Source organism: Equus caballus, chromosome 1, assembly GCF_041296265.1.
Source record: "Equus caballus isolate H_3958 breed thoroughbred chromosome 1, TB-T2T, whole genome shotgun sequence".
NCBI classification, from domain to species: domain Eukaryota; kingdom Metazoa; phylum Chordata; class Mammalia; order Perissodactyla; family Equidae; genus Equus; species Equus caballus.
Window position 1 is genome coordinate 17,680,622 of NC_091684.1, and position 9,702 is coordinate 17,690,323.

At 40.5% G+C, this 9,702-nt stretch overlaps 1 long non-coding RNA gene across 1 annotated transcript in view; it reads left to right on the plus strand.

Annotated features, from left to right (window-relative positions):
• The window catches only part of LOC138923195 (uncharacterized), a 30,048-nt gene extending 26,951 nt beyond the window's left edge, over positions 1 to 3,097 (plus strand). The window contains exon 4 of the long non-coding RNA XR_011436478.1: positions 2,695 to 3,097. This is a non-coding gene — a long non-coding RNA (uncharacterized lncRNA). The remainder of the gene's footprint in view (positions 1 to 2,694) is intronic.
• Positions 3,098 to 9,702: the final 6,605 nt, after the last annotated feature.

The window sequence follows — 9,702 nt, forward strand, 5'->3', positions numbered from 1 at the left end:
AATCAGGCTTTTCTGAATTCGTGTCTGCTTCTCTCTGCTGCTTCATTCACTCTGTGCAGGCTGGCTTCCTCTGCTTCTGTCTCGGCTTGGTAGAATATTGCATCCCTATAGCTTTTAGTTCTTATATTACAGTTCTAGCCACATACAGAGACTAAATGGCTGTTTCTGAATCTCAGTTTGAAATTCCAGAGAGAGATCGAGAGCGAATTTGATTGGCTCAGCTTGTGGCAATTGTCCATCACTGTTCCAATCAGCTATCGCATCTGAAAGAGTCATACAACACACATAGAGCCCCTAGGGCTGATTTCAAGGAAGGACAGTGGTGTTTAGGAACTGGGCAGACACACTAAAAGGTGTCCACTATACATTTCAGAAAAAGAATTACAATGGGTTGGTAACTGATTTTTGGAATCCTGTGGCATGCAAGGGCTGGGGAGATCAGCGAGGAGTGAAAGATGGAGTTGCTGCCTTAAGGAGCTCCCAACCTAACTGGGAAGACAAATTATACAAGAAGCCTTGCACTGAGAATTGACTGCAAAGATCTCACACATTTTCTAAAATAGCCATTGTAGCTGCCCCTTCCAGAGGGGCTGCCACAATCTCATAAATTTAACAAGATATTACTGGACTAGGAAAGGAAGCTAAAATATGTCATTTACATTCTTTCACAAGAAACAGAAGAAACAGCACCTTCACCTCTAGGGTTATTCCAAGAGCAGAGCGGACACATCTCTGGCTACAGCCTACAGGTTGAGAGTTATTGGTTCTGATTTATGAAACTGCCTCCAAGGTCTTGGTAGTTTCAGTGGGCTTTTTGTAGCCAGACTTCCTGGGGAGGTTTCTGCAAAGACACAGTTTGTTCCTACCACTGAGAAAAAAAAGACAAAAATGAGAAGGCGGTGTTCAGAGAGGACCAAAAATTGAAGATAAAATTCAAATCACATCAGTCTCTGATACATCCTGGGAACCTCCCACAAACCATTCCAGACTTCATTATCAGCGGATCAATGACTCCGGCTGCACTTAAAAAGCAATAAACAGAATTAAATACAGGATTCAAAAGGATAAAATGATATAGTCACAAAGCTACCGGAGGTTTCCTTTCTTCAAAATATTTAAGCTCTACCTCCTTTAAATTTAATTTTATCTGAAAATTTCAAGACCAGTTGAATTCTTTGACATTACATATTCTGTTTGAGATGAAAGCTGAGTAGTTCGGTGAATTATATTTCAACTCATTTCTCCAGACATCAGTTACCAGAAACCCTTTTAATGAAAGCTTTGAGGACTGTCTGTCCATTATGCTGCTAAGGAGCCTGAGTCAGCAAGCTCATTCACATTTAAAAATTTAACTGGCCCTCATCCAATCTTTAATCAAAAGCTAATGCACTTTTCCAACCTAAGTCTTTTGCATTCACTGTCTAAAGAGGATGTTAGATAAACCATTCTTTGGAAATAGCTGGTTCAGTATGTAAACTGCCACCACAGTTGTTTTATAGTAATGTGTGTGTGTGTGCGTGTGTGTATTTTTTCTTAAAAGGAATAACCTACAGAAGCTCCTCACTGTCGTCGGGCATTAATATGCCTTTGTAAGTTAAACCTTGCCACAAATGACTTTTTTCCTGCACAGAGAATTGCAGGGGTGGGGGTAGGAGGGGATGAGGGCGGCGGAGGGCACTTTCTTCTTGCCCGTCTCCCAGAGTCTCTGGGCAGAATTAACACTTGAATGGGTTTGAGTAAAGGTGAGGAAGATACAGATTCTTCAAAAATCTAAGTTCCTTCCCTAGAAGATCTCTGTGATAAGGCTGAACAGATCCTGGAGGGCAAGAAGTTGAATTTTTAATTCCCTGTGCTTAAACTGATCACAAATGAGAGAAAAATTAGCAGCGTTAGGGCCTTGGGATAGCATTTAATGAATTGGAAAAGGTAACTACTAGATAGAACCCTCAGAATGACTTCCCCAAGGATAGAAGAGATGTTCTCACAGAGGGATTTATTTATTCCTTTCGGATTACTGAAAGACTAAAACACAATCCAGAGTGCTTTTAAGAGCAAGCCTGGGGCCCTTATCTCAGTACCTGTACCAGGTGAGATTTTAGAGCAAAGCCATCATCCTGCACAGGTACGGAAGGCCAAAGAGGTCATCACTCCCCACTTGAGTCAAGATACTTTTCATCATAAAGAAAAAAATATTTTTTAATAGACTCTCAATGACCTGATTAAAGAAATACCGTCTTTCAGGCAGTTTCTTTTGTCTTATTGTTATACTGGGCAAAGTCAGTCTGTTCTTTTAATTGCATGGATTGTATTTTTTGTCCCTTAGCTAATGACTTCTTTGTTACAAGTGAGCACAGAAACTGAGAGATCAGTCTATTTCAGCCAATCCAGTGAATTCTTTACATATGTAGAGAAAAGATCTCAATATCATAGTACTCAATACCCTTTGTATGTAAGCCAAGAGCTATAACACATATAAAACATTTACGCTTGAGAAGCACAGCTCTCATTCACATATAAGTATTAGCAAAGCCAAGTGTTGCATGAGAGGGAATTGTGTGTGAATGACTTACTGGAAAATTGTACAAATTATCAGTGGATTCAAAATAATTATGCAGTAAAATTACGGGCCTTGTAAAAGGCAAGGTTTATCTGAAGAGCTCAGCTTTCTCATTTCTCTCTCACAATCCATCCCAGGCTTTGGAGCTGCAGCAATGAGGCTTCCTGAGACTATCAGGAGTACTTACTACTCCAGTAATGGTTTGAGGATTCAGGCACTGCCTTTCAGTCGCTAAGAGTCAGCAGCAAACGTGGCTGACTTCTGAAGGAGAGAAGGCTGGACACACAAAACAGATTGGCTCCACTTCTGAGGCTGCATTGCATGAAACCAACTCCATGGACATGAGGGACTTAGTGAGGTTAATTTCAGTGCTGTCCCCTAAGCAGACCTTTTGGAGAATGTTAAATGGCCAAAACACAACTCGCTAGAACCTCCACATTTAATGCTCCCTACATTCCAGAGGCAGCTCGGCTGGTGTTGGTTTCAGTAGGGGAATGCTTTAGTTCCAGAGTGTGAATAAAGTTTACAACATGTCAAAAACAATCAGTTTCTATAATGTCTATTGTGGACGAGGCCTTCCCTTTTCCAGGAGAGCTTGACCAAAGCCACAGTGAAGGGCACTGGGAGCATGGCCCAGTTGGGGGAGGGGGAGACTGGCCCAGTGGCCACAGTTTATTTTGTTTAGGATAATCTGAAGACATTGTCCTCTGGGATGAAAACAGAAGCAAAGCTAAGCAGTCCATGCAAACAAGATGTTAGTCCCAGGGGTCAGGGAAGGAGAGAGAAGGCTGGTGTGAAGCAACAGGGAAGGGGGAAACCATATGAGGAGCCCAGCTTTTCACAGAGCACCTATAGCCTCAGGCCCAGGCAGTGAGGGTCAAGGCGAGCGCTAAGCTCATGAGGTAAGCTTAGCAGCCACTAGGATAGTTCCTGTGTTCTTTTCCCCTGTGCTACTTTGTTAGAAGCATTTGCAAAATTTAGGAAAACATCAAAGAAAATCATTTTAACGTGGTATAGTAGCCCTTGTGCTTGTCTGCTCAGCCTTTCCCCCTTGACGCACACCTCTTCCTCTAGAAACACTCCACTATCACCACTACTACCTCAGCAGCAGGCAGGCAACCCACACTGGATTAATCCTAGTATCCCATTCCCTTGTCCTGAGGCCCCATCCACCTCTCTTTGAAAAGGTTACGTGAGTCAATATGTTTTCCTTTTGATTCAGTTGGTTTTAGAGTGAGTGTCACTTGCAATCAAAGAATTCTCTATAATACACATGATAATCTTGTTCTTTTTCTCTCATACAAAGAAAGATATGCTAATCATAAACATAAACCAGAATACTCAGTATTTATGCTGCTGTGATTACATAAAATGATTGTCTCTACATCTGACCCCTTCACTCTAGGGACATAGCCCCATAAAATGGGTGCACAGGGTGAGCGGGAGAGGAGACGATCAGCCCCCACGCTCTGCTGTTTGCTATGGGGCTCAGAAGGCTGAGGCCGGATGCCAGGGCAGGATTTAAATTTGCCTCTCTGGGTCCTCCTTTAACTGCTGTAGGGGTAGACCAACAGCTGCAGGTAAAGCTAAGTGCTTTCTCTGGTACCCCCATGGAGACATTTGATATGACTGGGGAGTAGCTGGTGATAAAAAAGGAGAAAATAGAGACATCAATCTATAAATACCTGTTGTGCACTTCCTTTGTGAAGGTCACTGCTAGGTGCTGTATGACATCCACAGATGGATAGACATGATCCAACACTCTTGAGAAGACCACATTCTATTTGGAGAGAAAAGACATGCACACCAACAGACGATTGCCCAATAAAAGGAAGCAAATACTCAAGATCAGTACAGGGATTGGACAGGAAATGCTGCATAAGTTTGGAAGCTACATAGATCACTGCAAGCTGGTGTTTTATTAGTTCCTTGGTTGCAAGGAGACTCTGGCTAACTCAAGCCAAAATAGGAATATATTGAAATGGCACCTTGCAGGACTGAAGAAAGAGTTGATGACAGACCTCTGGGTGGACAGGAACCGGGGTAGCCCCAGAAGACCTGCTTAGTGGTCATCGTAATGATGTAGATAGAGCATAAGGGCCTGGACTAGCAGGGAGGCAGTAAGACGGAAAAAGGGGCAAGGCGAAAGACATTTAGAAGTTCTCCTGTCCTCTAAACCTGGTAGAATATGCACTTATCACTCTTAGAGCCTGGAAAGAGACAGTTGATCAGATATAACCGACTCAGGGATCTAAGAGACTGGAAAAAGTTTTGTGTATATTAAGAGCAAAAACACCATAGCAGAGTCTCAGCCAAAACTAAAAATTCTCCAGACTCAGAGTAAAGGCCAGCTAGGGATTTTAACCACTTAGGAACCAAGACTAACATTCTCAAACTGACTGCCTGGAAAGCACTTCTACACCAAGAAATCTGACTCAGCAATCAGTATGCAGAAGGGGACGCTTGGCCTTGCGGCTTTATTGAGCACTATGGACAGGACCAGGCATCCATGACAGCTAATCACAAAATTCCAATTAGCTCCTGTCTCCTAATGCCCTTCCACGGGGCTTCTGCTACCCGGATGAGGCTGGCACACACTTGGACCTGGAGGGGACCCCACAGAAAGACAGAGAGAGCAAGCAGCCCAAACGCTGTGAAAGGGTTACATCAGAAAGCAAACAGTGCCATCGTTCCGACAATGAGCTGTATCTTATAGGAGAAGAAACACATTTTATTTTTTAAACGGACAATTTGAAGGGAGTCTTATAGCCACATGGTGGGAAGTTAAGGAGTAGGTGTGGAATTACAAAGTCGACAAATCATATGCAACAGCCACAGATGGCTCCCTTCAGCTCAGCCAAGTGGGAGGCAGAAAGAGTTGAGGAAAGATTACCCATGGTCCGTCTTCCTATTACTAATAGACATGGTTATTCTTCACTTATTCTCCCAAATATCGTATTTCCATATTCCCATAAAGATTCCCGGGAGGATAAAGCTTGGGAGGAACTCTTGCTCCCTCTTTCTCCACAACACCTCACTGGCTTTGTCTAGAATGAATGATGTTAAGTGTTTACTTAGGAAGGAGGACCTGACCAGCTCTGGCTCAGGGCCCGTCATGCTCTGCTTTTTGGAGTAGCCTGTCTTCAGCTGACTTTCTCCTCCGCTGCCAAGCAGTGAGAGGTGGCCATATGAGGGAGACATGATGTGTCCAGCTTTGCCAGTAATGGGTGGGTAAGTCTGTCTCCTTACTCCGTCATGAAGTATTAGGAAGCCTATTGTGGCCACACACTTAAATCACCTCCCCAATCCAGAAGATATTTCTTCCTCATCTATTGGACTTGTATACATATCTCAACTGCTTTAGAACTCAAGGCAGAAAGAAAGAAGTCAGTATCCCAAGATCCCAAGACCCCAATATTCCTTATGACCTCTTACTGAGGTCCAAGATATTTATCCTTGGTGTTTACTACTCCAAGTAATCATGCCAATACTTTACACTTGTATAGCACTTTGCCACATTATCTCTATTTGTTTCACAAAGTCCTATGAGGTGGGCAGAGTAAGAATTATTATTTTAGTTTTAGAGATTAGAAAACTGAGATTCGAAGAAGTTGAGTGAATTCCCCAAGGTTATCCAATTAATAAGTGTGGAGTCAGGAGTCAAACTTGGCTTTCTGACCCCAAGTTCTATAGGAACAGATGGTTAGGATGCAGTTTTATAACGTTGGGTTAAGAGCCACACAGATTTGGGTCTGCCCCAGGACAGCCTTTGGGAAAGTTGATTAAGTGCTCTAAGTTTTCCTTTCCTTACCTAAAAGATAAGGTCATTTTGAGAATTTCATGGAATACTGCAAAGCCACTTGCAAAGTGTATATTAAATATTCAGTGTCAGCTTTTTATTACAGATTTAAGTCAGTTGAATAAATAATCTGTTTACTAATCTAGGTTTGATACAGATCAACCTATAAATGCCTGTTTGGCCATAACTCTATAAGATCTCATAAACAATCCAATGAAATTATTTAAAAGTCAAACTGAAAGCACTCTATGTTTCTGTATCAAGTACTTTCAACCTATTATCTATTACAAGGTCCTTCTGAACAGAGAGGCAAATTTTTGTAGTGTTTTTTAATAGCATTTTCTGTAACATATAAGGTGTAAATTGGTATAACCCTCTTAAAAAACTTTTGAGCAATTTAGATTAAGAATAAGAAAAATATTTGTATCTTTTGACTAAGTAATTCCACCACTGGGAAATTACTTAAAATATATAAAAAGCCATTATACAAACACAAGAGCATGCACACAAAGATGTTTATCACAGAAGTATTCAAAATAGTAAAAATAACCAAAATGCCTGGCAACAAACCTATCATTTAGAGTTCCTTGGTTGCAAAGAACAGAAAGCTACTCTGTCTTCAGCAAAAGAGAATATTGGAAAGATTGGGTGGTTCCTCAAATCAGTGGCATCAAGAAGGATGGGAACCAGGATAACTCCAGGAATCTCAGTATAATGGCCTCATAGACAGTCTTTCTTTGGGATGCTGGTATTAGAGTGACCCAGCATTGGTCACCTTCTGCTCATCAACCAAGCTTTGGGTGGAGTGATACATGCTCAAGACTATCTAGAGATGGAATCTAATTAGCCTGGCTTCAGTCATCTGTTCACCTCTTGGTGAGGCAAAATGGGGAGTGAAAGCATTGTGATCAACAGTCTCATCCAGATCACATGCAAAGAGGGAGCAACATTTCCCTGGAAAAGAAAGAGAGATGATGAGCAGGAAGAACAACAGATGTCCACTACTGTGGCAGAATGACCAAATAAATTTATATGTCGTTTGGAGAGTATTTTGTTATCTTAAAAATGACAATTATAGAGACAATATAAACTGTTTATAATGTAATTTTAAAGAAAAAGACAGCATATTCAATTATGTGTGTGGGTGTAGCATTACAACTATGAAGGAAAAAAGATACTGGAAAAAGATTGGAAGGAAATTTACCAAGATCATGTGAACGGCTGTGTTTCTGTCTGATGTGGCCCACCCGATAGGAGCACCTGCCTCGTGGACAAAACCCAGAGACAGGTCTAGGGCTTAGAGCTGGTTCTGAAGCAGTGGTCTCCAGTCACCATAAGAGGGCAGAACCAGAGGACCAGACCAATGAGAGCAAAGGAGGAGCATTAACCATCCAATCTGTTGAGCCAAATCAGGTCCTAGGAGTTGAACCAAAACAAAGCCAAAAGTCAAGGGCTGAGAACAAATTGGAGGAGACGAAGTGGGAGGGTCAATGGCTTTGACCTGATTGCCCAGATTTCCCTCCTGTAGGGTGTGGGCTGACCACTAAGTAGGGCCCTTGGCCTAAGAAAAGACATAGATTTGAAGGAGATAGTTAGGGAGAGGGAAAGTGGGTGATTTTCTGCCCCTTCCTTCTTTCAAACCTTTTGTGATGATTTAAACATTTTATGTGAATAAAGAGAATGAATAAAATACACATTACAGTTTTTAAATTGTTGATTCATTCTATTTATTTTCTTCTTAAATGTCTATTACAGCAGTATTTCTATTAGCCCAGCAAAGGAAGCTTTAAATTTGAAATGTGAGAAGTCTATTAAACTCAACTGCTGTCGATATACCTGAATTGTAAAATTTTACTTGTTTGACTTACAAGTTACCTAGCTTTATCTGCATCTCAAAATGCAATCTTTCTATTCTTCTATAACTTAATGATCCGAGAGGAAATTTTGCTTACACTTAAATGTAATGACTTCACGGTTGTTTCTCTCGTAGGTTCAGTAATCTGTTTGTTTTTATAACTCCCCAAAGATTCAGGGATGAAAACATCGCCTAGAGCTTTCTTTAAAATTTCTACAATTTTTCCCTTGATAATATGAGGACAAGGAAACTGTGAATAACAAATTACCTTTCCCTGAGAGAAGGGGCCCTTTGCAAAACAAAGTAAAAGATAGTGGGCTTCAGAATTTCATATGCCTGGTTGGGGATATGGCACCCCTCTTTCATCTCTACATAATAGCAGAAAAAGAAAGACATTGGTTGTGGTGTCATGCAAAGAAACTTCAAAGTTTCTAGGAGGGAAAAAACAATCTATGGAGAAAAAATATTCATGATTAGCTATAGGCTTTTGAGGATCTTCAAAAGAAGTAAAAAAATATATACATATATATGTATATATACTGTTTTCTGACTGCCGATATTAACATTTTGAAATACACATTCTTTAGAGCAGGAGAAAAAAACCTGTATTTTACAGAAATACTGCCAATCTTATAGTACAGACCTATTTAATACTTCGATGAGGAAAGGATGAGCCATAAGTCAAATGAGCTTCTGAAGTCATATCATGAAACTTCCTTTAATTTAAAACTGTATCCTCTGTTCTTTGACATGTCCTTCAACCACAGAAGAATTTTTTCTTTTAAGAAAATCTTATAGAATGTAAAGAGACTATCAAGAAATAAAGCTTACGAGAGAGGAAGAAAGCCGAAATATGGACAGAATCCTTTGCAGAGCTGAAAACATCTTGAGAAGAACCAACCACACACTTTAATCTTCAATGCTGTCATCTTTTCATGATGAAAGCTTAAAATCTTAAAATCCAAACCAAAAGTTTGCAAGGAAAATTAATTTGTTAAGTTAGAAGGAAAAAATCCCAGCTTGTCCTTTGAAATAACAAATGCCATAATTCTGGGTTTACATGATATGTCTTAGACTTAAATATGCAAATATACGCGTTGGGTTTTGAATTGGACTTCTACGCTAGCTGAGCTTTCTTCTCTAAAAAGAAATGAGAAGAATATAAGACAACCTTTTTATTCTCCCCTTGGCACGAGCCATGGTCCACAAGTCTGTGTATGTGACCACTACCTTAATCAAGTTTATAAAGGCTCTCACCGTCCATTAAGTCTGCTCTAAGACCTCAGTCTTGGCCTGCCCCTGAATGAACACTCAGGCAAGCCCCTGACTTTTCTGGATGCTCTTAGGTAATAAAAAGAATTTATTATCACTTCAAGCTTCAAAACATGGCCTTGGTTTAATAATTAAAATATCCAGTCCCAATATAGTCAAAATGTAAAATGCTTTTAAATTAAATAGTAACAGTAAGTTTTCCATTTTAAAAGGAAAACT